This window comes from Erythranthe guttata, chromosome 11, assembly GCF_056151865.1.
Source record: "Erythranthe guttata isolate IM_541 chromosome 11, IM_541, whole genome shotgun sequence".
Classification (NCBI taxonomy): Eukaryota; Viridiplantae; Streptophyta; class Magnoliopsida; order Lamiales; family Phrymaceae; genus Erythranthe; species Erythranthe guttata.
This window is the reverse complement of record NC_142543.1, coordinates 17,821,116-17,836,125: the sequence shown is the minus strand read 5'-3', so window position 1 is coordinate 17,836,125 and position 15,010 is coordinate 17,821,116.

Sequence of the window (15,010 nt, the reverse complement as noted above, 5' to 3'; positions counted from 1 at the left end):
GTCATAACACTTAAGATAACACCTCTGTATTAAACGAATTCGGGACCATAAATTCTTTCAATTGGTATCAGAGCCAACACTTGACGTATACTAAGTGTTTGTTCCTATTTTTTCAGAAACGAATTCGTGATAGATACTCAGATGACTGCTTCTATGCGACCTCCTGTACTTGATGGCACAAACTACACCTACTGGAAATGGGCGTACATCAAAGCCATTGATGAGAAAGCCTGGAGATCTATTCTTACTGGATGGAAGCCACCAACTATCACAGATACGGATGGGGATGTATTTCCAACACCAGAATTACAGTGGACAACAGACGATCTATCAAATGCACTCCAGGCAGAACTAGAAAATGAAGAAGTTGCTAGGGAATATGATGATGATGCAGATGAATGTCACAACAATGTGGCATTTCAAATTCAGAAATTCAATAGGGCGTACAGACGAAGTGGAATCAAGCCCAGACAGTTATTTCCAGAAAGCTCTCCACAAAATCGACAAACTCAGCCTCGGAACAGATCTATTCCACAGAGAACATTTCCTCAAACATCTTCTCAAAACACTTCAAAAAATTCTTCATTTATTCGTCCAAATTCTGAACCACCTAACTTGGATCATATTAAATGCAGGGCATGTTCAGGATTTGGACATTATGCTAATGAATGTGCAAATACCTTGAGAAGAAGAGGAATGAGTCTGATTTGTGCAGTCAGTGATGAGGAGGAAGAGCAACCTGAACAGACAGAGGAACAACAATCCACTAAACAAGCCCTCTCAGTCAGATATATCACTGGAAATGCTTCTGAAACAGAATCACAAGGAGTCTCTCTGGATGCTGCAACACCTTCTGAAACACTTTCAGTAACTGAAATTTCTGAGTTAAATACTGATCATTATACATGTTTAAACTCTATTTCTTTGAATGCAGCAGAATCCAGTAATGAAGCAGTTAGTGATGAGGAAGAAATGTACAAGAAATTGTTCAGTGACTTGGAAAAGAAGACTCATGCTCTAGATGCAGTCAACAAGGAAAATCCTTCTCTCAAAGAAACAATCACTCATTTGGAGGTTGGTATCACCAAGAAGGATCTTGAACTGGCAAAGGTGAAAGATGAACTCAAAGAAGCGACTCTAGCAATCAAGAGGATGAATACCGACACAACTAAACTCAAAGAGATTGTGTCACTGGAAAAGTACAACAAAAAGGAAGGTCTAGGGTTCAAGAAACAAGTGAAGAAGCCAGTGAAGACGAAAGAAGTTGTCGTTGTCAAAGAGAAGAGTTCAGATGGCAAGGAATCCAGGAATTTCACAGTCACCACTTCAGAGTCCAGAATAAGGGGATGCATTTGTCATTATTGTTTCTCACCAGGACATATTCGTCCATTTTGTGAAAAACTCAGTAGTGACAAAATGTTGTACAAAATGAGCCACAGCACTCCAGGGAACACCTCCAAGAAAAATGTAGAATTTACCAAAAAGGAGTGTAGAATATGGACTCCCAAAGGTAAACTTATGTACAAAGCAGTATACACTTCTTTAAATGCTAACATTTCAGGTTCATGGTACTTTGATAGTGGATTCTCTAGGCACATGACTGGAACTAAAGAATTTCTATCAAACTACCATACACTCAATGGAAGACGTGTAACCTATGGAGGAGGAGCTAAAGGCAAAGTGGTTGGACGTGGAACACTCAGTATTGAGGGACTTCCAAAACTTTCAAATGTCTTACATGTTGAAGGATTGGGGTCAAACCTCATCAGTATTAGTCAATTGTGTGATGATGATCTACGGGCTCAATTTGATAAATACTGTTGTTATGTGTTTGATAATCAAAATCATTGTGTACTGACAGGTCCCTAATCAATGGATAATTGTTATCAAACAGGTGACACCATCTCAAGCAAGAGCTCAAGAGTAAGTGAACTAGAGCTGTGGCACCAGAAACTAGATCACACAAACTTCAAAAATCTGAAGCTGCTCAACAAGTACAATGCCATAAGAGGAATTCCTGATCTCAAGATCAAGGACATTCCTATATGCGGAATGTGCCAGAAGGGAAAGCAAACTAGAGTATCACACAATGTGTTACAACCCGTTGGTACCACCATTTGTTTTGAACTTGTACATATGGATCTTATGGGTCCTATAGAGGTAGAAATCCTAGGTGGTAAATATGTATTTGTGTGTGTTGATGATTTTTCAAGATATACTTTGGTGTATTTTTTAAGAGAAAAATCTGGTCTAGAATACATGCATGTGTTTGGATGTGTTTGCTATGTCCTAAATGATAGAGATCATCTAGCTAAATTTGATTCAAAAAGTGATTTGAGTTTGTTTATGGGATACTCTAATAACAGTCATGCTTATAGAGTATATAACTTAAGAACTCGAACCATTATTGAATCTGTAAATGTGGTATTTGATGACTTTGCTGATCTCCGCAGTAAAACAGCTGAAGATGAAGTTGATGATCTGATTGCTGAAGGAAAAACAACAGGAGGAGACACTACTGCCACAGATGCTCCAGATATAAACAGTCCAGTATCAAGAGAAGAGGGTGTTGAGCCAAGTGTTACCACATCTGACTCAATACTTCCTACAGAGAGCACAGAAGCTGAACTGCAGCCAACTCATGATGTCTGCAGAAATGAACCATCAAGTAGAATCCAGAAAAATCACCCATCGACTCAAGTTGTAGGAGATATCTTTGATGGGATAAGGACCAGAAGAAAAGAGAGAGTGAATTACAGAGATATGGTAAGATTTGCAAATTTATCTTCTGAATGTACACTAACTGGAACTACTTGCTTTGTATCTTCAGTCGAACCAAGGAATATTGCAGAAGCACTGAATGATGAGTTTTGGTTTACTGCAATGCATGAAGAGCTGAATCAGTTCATCAGGAATGATGTTTGGTACTTAGTTCCCAGACCAAGTCATGTAAATGTGATAGGAACTAAGTGGATCTTCAAAAATAAAACTGATGAAAAAGGTACAGTTGTTAGAAATAAGGCTAGGTTAGTAGCACAAGGTTATACTCAGATTGAAGGTATAGATTTTGATGAAACCTTTGCTCCAGTAGCTAGAATTGAATCTATTAGGTTACTTCTTGCTATAGCCTGTTTTCTTAAAATCAAATTGTATCAGATGGATATCAAAAGTGCATTTCTGAATGGGGTTTTAAATGAGGAAGCATATGTAGAACATCCCAAGGGTTTTGAAGATTCTGCCAAGCCTAATCATGTTTTCAAGCTTAAGAAGGCACTGTATGGTCTTAAACAAGCTCCTAGAGCTTGGTATCAAAGACTCACAGACTTCTTACTTGAAATAAAGTTCAACAGAGGAGAGGCAGACAGAACCCTATTTGTTAGAAGAACTAATAATCATATCATTAGTGTTCATATATATGTTGATGATATTGTTTTTGGCTCTACTTGTGCTAACCCTTTTCAGTCTTTTGTAGATTCTATGTCTCACACTTTTGAAATGAGCATGGTAGGAGAGTTGAATTACTTCCTAGGACTCCAAATCAAACAGACAGGTGAAGGAACTTTTGTAAATCAAAAGAAGTATGATCTCAATCTGGTCAAAAGGTTTGAGTTGGAGTCAGCCAAGCACATGAAAACTCCAATGGGTTCCAGCCAAAAACTGTCCAAGGATGATGTTGCAGAAGATGTTGACAGCACCCTTTACAGAAGCATGATTGGAAGTCTTCTGTATCTAACAGCAAGCAGGCCTGACATTATGTTTAGTGTTTGTGTGTGTGCCAGGTATCAAGCTAATCCCAAAGTCACTCATCTTAAAGCTGTGAAGAGGATTATTAGGTATGTTGCAGGTACAGTAGACTTAAGGATTCAGTTTTTCAAAGACACTAATACAGATTTGATAGGTTTTAGTGATTCTGATTGGGCTGGGGAGATTAGTGACAGAAAAATTACCTCAGGTGCATGTTTCTTTTTGGGGAATAATCTGGTTTCTTGGTTTAGTAGAAAGCAAAATTGTGTATCTCTCTCAACAGCTGAATCAGAATATGTAGCTGTTGGAGGATGTTGTGGTCAACTAATTTGGATGAAACAAATGTTGGGGGATTATGGGTTAACTAGTGGCACCCTGGCCATATATTGTGATAATTCAAGTGCTATTGATATTTCAAAAAATCATGTTCAACACTCACGTACTAAACACATAGATATTAAACATCATTTTATTCGTGATATAGTTGAGAAAAATATAGTGTGCTTAAAGTACATTTCTACACAAGATCAGTTGGCTGACATCTTTACGAAGGCATTAGATTATGAGAGGTTTTCTAAACTCAGAAAATCTCTCGGGATGTGTACCCAATAAACATGTCCTGAAAAATGTTGCAGCACCGCATCAAACATCTTAAGCTGCAACATAATTTACTGAAGCTCAGCTTCTTTAAATAATGACTTCACTGTGATGAATTATTTTTCTAAATAAGTAACTGGAAGTCTTTCACCTTGAAACGTGATCATGCTTCATGTAAACATTTGGGAAATAATTCCACTCACATAAGTCAAACTCCTCTATTTTGATAGTCATATCTTAGTAACTGAGGAACCTTCAAACTGAACACTTGATCATGTTCCATGTGAATTGTTTGACTTGAAAATAAGAGTTAAAAAAAAAAAAAAAAAAAAAAAAAAAAAAAAAAAAGATATATATATAAAATCTATGCCTGTTAGCCAATTCTTATTCTCACTATTAATCATTAATAAATATGTTTTTTATTTTTTGTGAATATTTCATGAGTGCTACGGTTTTTATTTCTATTTTTATTGAATTATCCCTATTTATATGGGTCATGGGGTACATGGGTTAGTCTTTCATTTTCCAACTAAGTCCACTCCTTATTGTGCCATTTGTCACGGTTTGCTTTAAACTGCCAAAGAAACTTTTATTCTCCTTAATCACACTTTCTCCAAGAAAAACGCACAACACTTATTCACCTTCTCCACTTCAATTTTTTTTCTGCAAATTAGGGCTTCTAAATTTCGTGCTTCTTTTTCGAAAATTCACACTAAAAAATCAAAAGCACAAGAAGCAATTTTTTATCTACTGTATCATGGCATCTCCTCCTAGAAATCCTCTTCCAGCCGCCGATGATGATGCCCACAACGATGCTGCAGCACCTGAAGTGGCAGACCCAAATCTAGCCATCATCGTTCATCCTGTCAACCTTGAAGCTATGCCGATCAGCTTTATTGAGCCCGGAGACGAGATGAATCCGATTGACCCAGACAACTTCCAGAACGTGGGTCCCTCTTCCAATGCAGGAAGGATTCCAACTCGTCGGTCCAAGCGTATGAATCTCTTCCCAGATCTGAATGCTACTGGATCACAACGCCGAAGGGGAAGACATTCTCTAAGCAGAGGCGGCAGAGGTAGAAGAAGAGGCAGCACAGTCGGTCGCACTCCAGTTAGGCGGCCAAACCCACCAAGAGGCCTTCACTTGGTTGTTGAAGAAACCGATGATGAAGAAGGAGATCCAACCTTTGCAGAACCGGAAGCCCTAGCTCTCTCCTCAAGCTTTACTGAATCATCCTCCAAAGACTCGACTTCACGAGTATCAACTCAGGGGGAGACACTTCAGCATAACTCTTCTCAACATCCGATTTCCGAAGATGTTGCTGCACATGCTCCTGAAGATGCTGCTGCACCCACTGACTCAGCCAATGTTTCACAGAGTGCTGCTGAGGATGCTGTTCCCTACCAGGAAGAAGAAATGCCTGATTTTTCAGGGATGTCCTCTGCCGAGCATGTTGACATTCCCTCTGTTGATGCTCAGGATTTCACTACCACTGAAGAAACACCCTCAGCACCACATGCAAACCCTCTGGAAACTCTTGCAGAAGCAGCTGTTCAAGTCGATACATCACCTCCCTAGGCTAATGAACCAGAGAAATGTGATGACAGCTGGGAAGTTCCCCTTGCTACTTTTCGCAAAAAAATGTTATTCTCAGAGTCAGACAGTGACTCATCTGAGGACTCCTCTCAGATGCAGGAAGATGCTGCCCCACGTGTTGCATCACCTGAGCCAACATACATCCCAGATGAACTTGAAGACTCTAACGAAGAGTAATCCTCTGAGAAAGAAGAGCCAGACTTGGATGGGAATGATCTGTCAACTACTTTTGAGGTAAACAATGCTTTCAGTACTATATTTTATTTTGAATCTGATTCAATTTTGAGTCCTCAAATCATGAATTGCCAATTCATTGAGGAGAAGAAAATTTCCAAGGATGAGTTAAACTTTGATAGACATAGGATTACTGATTTTCTTGATCAAAGAAAAATCCTTAGTCTAGTTTGAATTTTATGCCAATTTACAAACCTTTTTTTTAAGAAAAATTCTCCAAACTTTGGCAAAGTTTTTGTGCGAAATTCCATTTTTTTCTCCCAAAATTATCAACTCTCATTTACAAACTCCTACTGTGACTGATGAGGATAATTATGGTGGTTTTACTGAGGTTTGTAAGACTCTTTCTGGCAATCGTTTAAAATGGTGTCTTGGCAAAAGTTTCTCAACTCACTGCATTTTATTTTGTTTTGTTCAGACTCACAGTGATGAATTGGATTCCATCCAAAAATGTCTCTGTGGTTACTAAACCTCATGCAGTACTCATGTACAAATTGGGGATGGGATTACAAGTTGATGTTGGCAAACTTTTCTTTAATAATTTAGGTCATCTTGCCCAGAAAATTTCGTCCTCCACTCATTTTCCTTATCCTTCTCTCATCTACTCCATTCTGTTTTCTCAAAATTTGGGCCAAGATGAATCATAATATCTTCACACTCCACTTGGCATGATAACTGTTTCTCAAAATTTTCTCAAGGCTCCTCATGTCCAAGATCTTCCCTGGAATGGAGATAATTTTCTCTCAACTGAATCAGGTCAAAATAATCTTGGTACTGAAGGTGTTGCTCCTCATGTTGACAACACCCCTGACAATCTTGTTTCTGTTCCTAGAGATCTCTTGTTACAACATCTTACTCACTCTCTAGCTCAGATTACCTATCACCAGTCCATGGTGGAAATGCTCCGAAAAAACTCTTTCTGATCAAAAAGGGGGAGAAAAAGCTAGTCATGAAGTTGAAGCAGGGACTTCTCATCATTTGGATGCCAGAGGCAGAGAACATGGAGTTAATGAAGAAGAAGAAAAGAATGAGGGTGAAGCTGAAGGAGCAGAGGAAAGCAGCAGCAGCTGATACTGAGGACACTTTGGATATTCTGCTCTAAAGTTATTTTTATGAACAATATTTGTTTTTGTTCAGTTTGCTAGGATTGCACTATTATTGTTATTTGCTATATTGGTTATCATATTCAGGGGGAGTTCAAGCAATGACTCAGGGGGAGTTAAGCTAAAATTTAGTTTTGATCAGAAAGTTAAAAAGGGGGAGTTTGAAACACGTGAGCGTGGATTATCTCCACATTGTGTTTTTAACTTTCTTATTTTTTAAACTAAATTTTAGTTATGGAATAAGTAGTGCTTAGTGGGATTAGTATATGGCTTAGTGGGCTAAGTAGTGCTTAGTGGGTTAAATTGTGAATATTATTTTAACTACCCAACTAACCCACTAACCCATTATTTTGAGTGCTCTTGTGGTTGGTTTTCTTGCAGATCATGAGCTGAGGAGTGGATGCTTGGAATGCCTATAAATACCGACTTCAATACTCAAGGAAGATTATCGATTCCAAGAAGCAAAAAACCGAGAGCTGAAAAGAAAACATGAGTGTTTTAGAGTGGTTTTAGAATCGGTCGTTTGTACTCTTCATGAGTATAATCTTTACGTACTCCTTATGAGTACATTCTTTACGTACTTCTCATAAGTACATTCTTTGTAGTCTAGATTGTTTAGTATATATGTTTCTAGACTTGGTTGTAAGAATGATCAAGATAGTGATTCATTCATAAGTTCTTTACGTACTCATCACGAGTACATCTTTGAAATCTAGAATTTTTAATATTTTTCTTTTAGTATCTAGATTTGATTGTAAGAATGATCTTGAAAAAGATTCATTCATAAGGAAGAAGTTTTCGCACCTCTTCTGTTTGTATTCTTGGAATACTGATTTTAATATATTTTTCGTCCTGTAAAGGGCAAGTTCACAAGTCTTTACTTGTGAACATTTTTAATTCTGAGTATTGTTATTTTATCCTTATATTTCCGCTGCATGTTTGTTCAAGTGTCATAACACTTAAGATAACACCTCTGTATTAAACGAATTCGGGACCATAAATTCTTTCAAAGTTAACTCACAATCACCAACTTATGCTTTTAAATAAACTTTTACAAACACCACCTAAATAAACTACAGGTTAACTCAATATTCATTAGAAAATAATAGCATAAGAAAAATGTAGACAAATCCTTTTATATTGATCTTGGAACGCAAGAAATCAATAAATTCAAAGTAGGCGCGCTTATTTTCCTTTTCTTATGTTTTAACATGGATTAAAAGTATAATATACAATTAGTCAATTCGAGATTTGGTGTTGGTTTTTTGACCTAGGCTTCTAAATCATGAATTGAGTATCATGAGTATTTTGACCTTTCAAATTAGGGCATATTACAAATAAGCCCATCAGTGGGAACTTATTCATAAAGAGATCCAGACAATATTCTCCTTTACCAATAAGTCCACACATGGTCCAGATTTATGTAAAGGACTAAAATAACCCCTCTTACTTTAATATGCTCCAATTTCATCCTTAACTTACTTTAACTTCAATTTGACCCCAACTTTCACAAATTATTCAATTTTGACCCAAAACTTTTTTTTTTTCACAAATTTTTTTTTTTCAAAAACTTTTTTTTCCCGCCGGATTCCGGCGTTGACCGGCGGTCAACGCCGGTCTCCGGCGTTGACTTTTTAATATTTTTTTTTTTTTTTTTTTTTTTTTTTTTTTTTTCCTTCCGGATTTTTTTTCCGGATTCCGGCGGTGACCGGCGGTCAACGCCGGTCTCCGGCGTTGACTTTTTAATTTTTTTTTTTTTTTTTTTTTTTTTTTTTTTTTTTCCGTTTAAACAGCAATATTGCTGTGAATGACAGTAATATTAACTATATTACTGTTAAACACAGTAAAATTAACTAAACTATAGTTTAACACATTGATATTGCTATATTAATCTCTAGCACATTAATATTAACACAACAAAATTCATTATTATTGTATAATAAAGTAATATTACTATGTTGTCCGTTCAACAAATGTAAACAAAATAAAAAAAACCAAAAGAATTAATATTACTGTGAGTGACAGTAATATTACTATAGCAACAGTAATATTACAATAGTAGACAGTAATATTATTACGTTACTCCGTGAATAACTCGAACAAACAAAAAATCCAAACAAAATAATAATATTGATGTGGTTGACAGGAATATTACTATAACAACAGTAATATTACCGTCAACCACAGTAATATTATTGTGTTTACAGTAATATTACAATAATAGACAGTAATATTAATACGTTACTCCGTGAATAACTCAAACAAAACAAACACCCCAAAAAAATAATAATATTGATGTTGTTGACAGTAATATTATTGTGTTTACAGTTATTTTACTGTCAACGACAGTAATATAATTACGTTGACTTGTCAACAAATCAAAAAAAATAAAAAAAAAATAATAATAAATAAAAAAATATAATATTGCATTAATTTACTGTCAACGGCAGCACAATTACATAAATGTAATGTCAACGGCAGTACAATTACGTTAATTAACTATCATTGACAGTATAATTACGCTAAATTACTGTCAGTGACAGCACAATTACGGTCAACGTGTAGCGGCGGGCATGGAAAAACAAAACAAACCAAACAAAAAAAAAAAACTTAAAAAAACACTAAAGAAAGAGACCGCCGGAAACCGGCGAAAAAATCCGGAAGAAAAGAAAAGAAAAAAAAAAAGAAAAAAGCAAAAAAAAAAAAAAAAGTCAACGCCGGAGACCGGCGTTGACCGCCGGTCAACGCCGGAATCCGGAAAAAAAATCCGGAAGAAAAAAAAAAAAAAAAGTTTAAAAAGTCAACGCCGGAGACCGGCGTTGACCGCCGGAATCCGGCGGCAAAAAAAAGTTTTTGAAAAAAAAAAATTTTTTGAAAAAAAAAAAAATTTTGGGTCAAAATTTAATAATTTGTGAAATTGGGGGTCAAATTGAGATTAAATTAAGTTAAGGATGAAATTGGAGCATATTAAATTATACTCCAAAAAAAAGTCAAAATTGAATTTTTGTGGTCAAAATTGAACTTTTATGGACAAAATTGATTAATTTGGATTACAATTAAGAATTGGGTATAAATGATTGAGGGTAATATTGGGATATACATGAATGTTTCCTTTAGTTATAATAAATATTAAAGGGATGGGCTTATTGGTGAAAGAGATATGTCCCCTATACCTAGAATAATAAACATGCTTGGTTGGGGACTTTTGCATAAAAATCCCTTCAAATTAAACATGGATTTATTTTAATAATTAAATTAAATTGGGATTTGTTAGTTACTATTTTATATTAATTAATTTATTTATTTTTTTGGTTGAATTAAGAGGCCATGATTGAGATTCTATGGTTGAATTGTTCAGATTTGTTATGCAACCCGATGTGGAAGTTGCGTCTGCACCAAGAATGCATCAACTACTATTCATGCATATTCTTTAATTAATTAATAATAATCCCCTTTTGCAATTTATTAATTATAATTATTGAAATAAACGTAGGGTTTGTACATGTACAAGATCTAGGACCATATGCCTAAATCTTTATGCTTATAAAATAATTAGGTCTCGTTTGGTTGGAAATATCAGCCATAATTAATTAAATATACGCTGTTAGGACTAGCAATCTAACTCAATGAGTTTCAAATTTTTTAATATTTGGTATATCCAATAACTTCATAAATCGACCTGCCTTGAATTTTTTTTTATTGGATATCATTATTTTGTTTAATTTTATCTTGACTAATATTATTTTGACAAACAAACGAGGCATTAATATACTACTCAGTTTATGTCATGGTTCGTTGTTGACAGCATAACAAAAATTTAAGTTGTATTTTAAGTTAATGCAATATTATTGTGGTTGAGTAGGGTTCTGAAAATCAAATAAAACAACTTCATGCTCGACCCAAAATCGATCATTAAAAAATCATTTATTATTGTATGAACAAAATTTAAATATTTATATTCCCGTTTAATAAGAATAAAACTCAGACTCGGCTATCACTGAAATAATATATTAAACCATTTGATTTCGATTAATAATTGTTTAATCTTGATTTAATTGGGAACCAAATTGAGCAAAAAATGACTTTTAAAATTTAATATTTAAAAAAAAAAATGGAAACTACGGCTGCCCTTGAGGTATGGTCAAATTATGAAAAAAAAACCCTATTGTTTGGATAATTACAGCCCCTTTTAAATATTTGTATATAATATTTATGTAATTCGGTTATTTACCGAACCGAATCGTATATTCGGTTTGGTAAACGGTATGAAATGTTGGCGTACAGATATTTCGGTTTGGTTTTATCGATTTAACATCCCTAAATTTACCTCTGGATGGGCTTTTTTTGTAAAATAATACATAGTTCAGGAGTGGCTGTAATTACCCAAATATGATGAGGGTTTTTGTAATTTGACCAAAACTCAGGGGTAACCGTAATTTGCCATAAAAAAATGATTACTTCAATTATACCACTAATTTACCTTTTATCAAGCAAAATGAAAAAGCTTAAAATTTTAATTCAAATATTTAATTTTCAACCTTTTGCCAATATTTGGGGATTTCATTTAATTTGTGTATAAAGTATATATGAAGCATGTTGAATGATAAAGATGTGTGCAAATTGCAATAAACCACTTGGGAGTGGCAAACCTCATCAACTCTATATTGAAACCTTTTTTTTCTCAAAACTTTTGCTTTCATGACCAATCCATCTCAACAACTTCATCAACGAAGTGAATTTAACCACATTTTAAACATATAGTATTATTTATTTATTTATTTATTTATTTATGTTTTAAAACGACGACGATTCATATGTATAATATAATGTAGAAATAAGATAGTCCAAATTCAATTAACTTAGAGCAAGGTTTCATATATCATCGCTTACATCACATTACATGCGTAACAACATTCTTTATTTTCAATTAATTTATCCCACTTTCATTTCTATTTCATTATTATTTGATACTTCTAATTTTAAATTTTATATTTAGGAAGAGTTGCCAAAATTTGTGGATAAAAATCAAGACCCGGCTCCCAGTCGGGTGGGTGCAGGCTGTTTCCGTGTTGTAACCCGGTCAAAATAAAATTAGTTCTATATTTATTGTTCAAAATACCCCTTACAGTATAATTTGCATCAGTTTCATCCAGAATGTCCGGACTTAACTAATATTGTGACCGTTACATTATTTTAATAGAATACAAATCGAGAATTTCATCCCTTCTCGTCGTCATCTATGAAGTCATAACGTGGTTCAATAACATTTTCTTATATAAAGATTATGATATAATATTATTATTGTCGACATGGCTGCGTAACTACAGAGTTTTACTTAATCAATCCATATTTGACAACTATTAATTAATTAAACCACATTAACTAATCGTCAAAATTCACATCAATCAAAAGATCAAATGCCAATTTTCTATCTGGAGAAGATTTGTTCAATATGGAATATCAAACATACTGTTTTACTTAGGGCCGGACATGTGTCCGTTTTATCGGTCAACTGGTTTATTTTTTGCTGTAAATTATCGAGGTTAAACTATATTATTAGGTATTTATACATTGGTGATCAAAAAATGAAATTTTTCGAATTCCCCCAATTTCGGTCCTGAAATTACCGATTTTGGATTAAGGTTTTTTCATTTCAATATTTCCAAATTTTGTAACGGATTTGGATTTAGTTTTTCACTTCCAAAAAAAAATTAAAATTTTCCGAAAAGGCTAATTTTGTTCAGATATGTCCGATTTACACTCTTAATCAAAAGGCATATATCTTGCTCTTCATTATCAAGAAGAATTTTCTTCTAGTTCCGTTATGTTACACACTAACATGAATTAATCTTCAACGCGGTATTTTAATATTTAATATTTATATATACATTTTGTGTTATAAAAGTCTCTTAATTAAAATATTTTTTGACAATAAAAACATTAGAGCATGCTTCCGACCACTGCAAATATTCTCCAAATATGCCTTTAGTATTTTCTTCATATTAAAAGTATCTAAAATTTAAGATTCTATTTACTAATTTGTCTTGTTTTCTCGTTGACTTCCGACCAAATGGCATGGCTTAATCTTTGTAGGGTTAAGATTCCCACAATATGTTAATCATGATTAAGGATTTATGGTCAAATTCAAAGTCAACGCGATGATGGCACCAAGCATAAAGTCAACGCGATGATGGCACCAAGCATAAAGTCAAAATGAAAGCATAAGGTTAGCCAGCATATAAAACTATGCAATTTTACGATAATCCAATTGTAAAATTGGATTAATGGGGTCCAATTAATAATTTCAATAAATAAAATATCTATTTCATTTCTTCTTTTGTGATCTTATCTCAATAGGACTCAATTTTTTTCCGGGTAAGTAACACTTAACCCCTTGCAGTTTAAACTTTATACACATGATCCCATGTAATTTGAATTTTCTGCATATAACCTCCTTGTACTTTTAATATAAATATATACCCCCATATGATATTTCACTTGGTAAATAATTATGGTTATTTAGAAGAGAATGTTTTTCAAAGCACAAGGCTATTATGTGCTTATATTAAAATATAAAGGGTCACCGTGTGCTATATTGAAAACATAAAGGGGTCATATGTACAAAGTTCAAACTACAAGGAGGTAAGTGCTATTTACCTTTTTTTTTTTTTTTTTTTTGGTTATGTAATAGCATATCGGCCCAAAAACATTATTGCGCTGACTAAAAATTAAATAAAAAATGAATCGATTTCTTACGATTAAACAACCATGGGTGATGCATCGTGCTGGCTTAAAGGATAAATGGTGTCCGGCTAGTACATTTTGATATACAATTAAACATTTATAAATTAATACAGTCGTAACTAGTAAAATTCTATTAGTATAATGAAATATTAAATTATCGAACTAATTTTTACAAAGAGTCAGGATATGGAGAAACAATAATTCAAACGAAGTTATTAATTTATTGAGGTTCTACTGGTAATTCAAATGTACACACGAATTGACATAAAAGGACTGAAATAAATACAAATGTTGTAACGCACCCCCAAGTAGTGCACTAAATACAAAAGTGATGAGATTTTTAATTTTGTAGAATTAAAATTTAAAATTAGGAGGACCACATGTGCAAAACTTGTGACATAATAAATACCAACTCCCATGTTCGAGGATGCGTGAATTTGAAGCATCATAGATTTATACAATCCCATACTTTAAGACCAAATCTCATTTAACAATTTTTGTGTGACAACTATTGTTGATATTTCTTTTGTCGCTATGCACTTCATGTACCCATCACTAACTACTTATACTTTGAAAAAAATAAATAAATTGTTTTATTAACCTCATAATTCGATGTCATTTCATGGTTGGCACGGAAATTTTCTTGTCAATGGTCGTTACGTCGAGTTTACCACACATAGTTGGCCTAGTTTGAGTTACGTATCGCATATGATTTGCAAGCTATTATACGAGGGTGTGCACATATATGGTTTGTCACGAGTTTCGTCATTACAAAAAAAAAAAAAAAAAAAAAAAAAAAAAAATTACTCGTCAGATTTCGGCCTTTTTGTACTGCCCTTTTTACATGATGTGCTCAAATTGATATCCAGGGCTTGAGCCCAAGCCTCAGAAATATGTTAAAGGCCCATCCCAATAGTCGGTTTTTCTTCTTCTTTTTTTCCCTTTCCTTTCCTTCCCTTTTTTTTTTTTTTTTTTTTATAAATTTAATTCA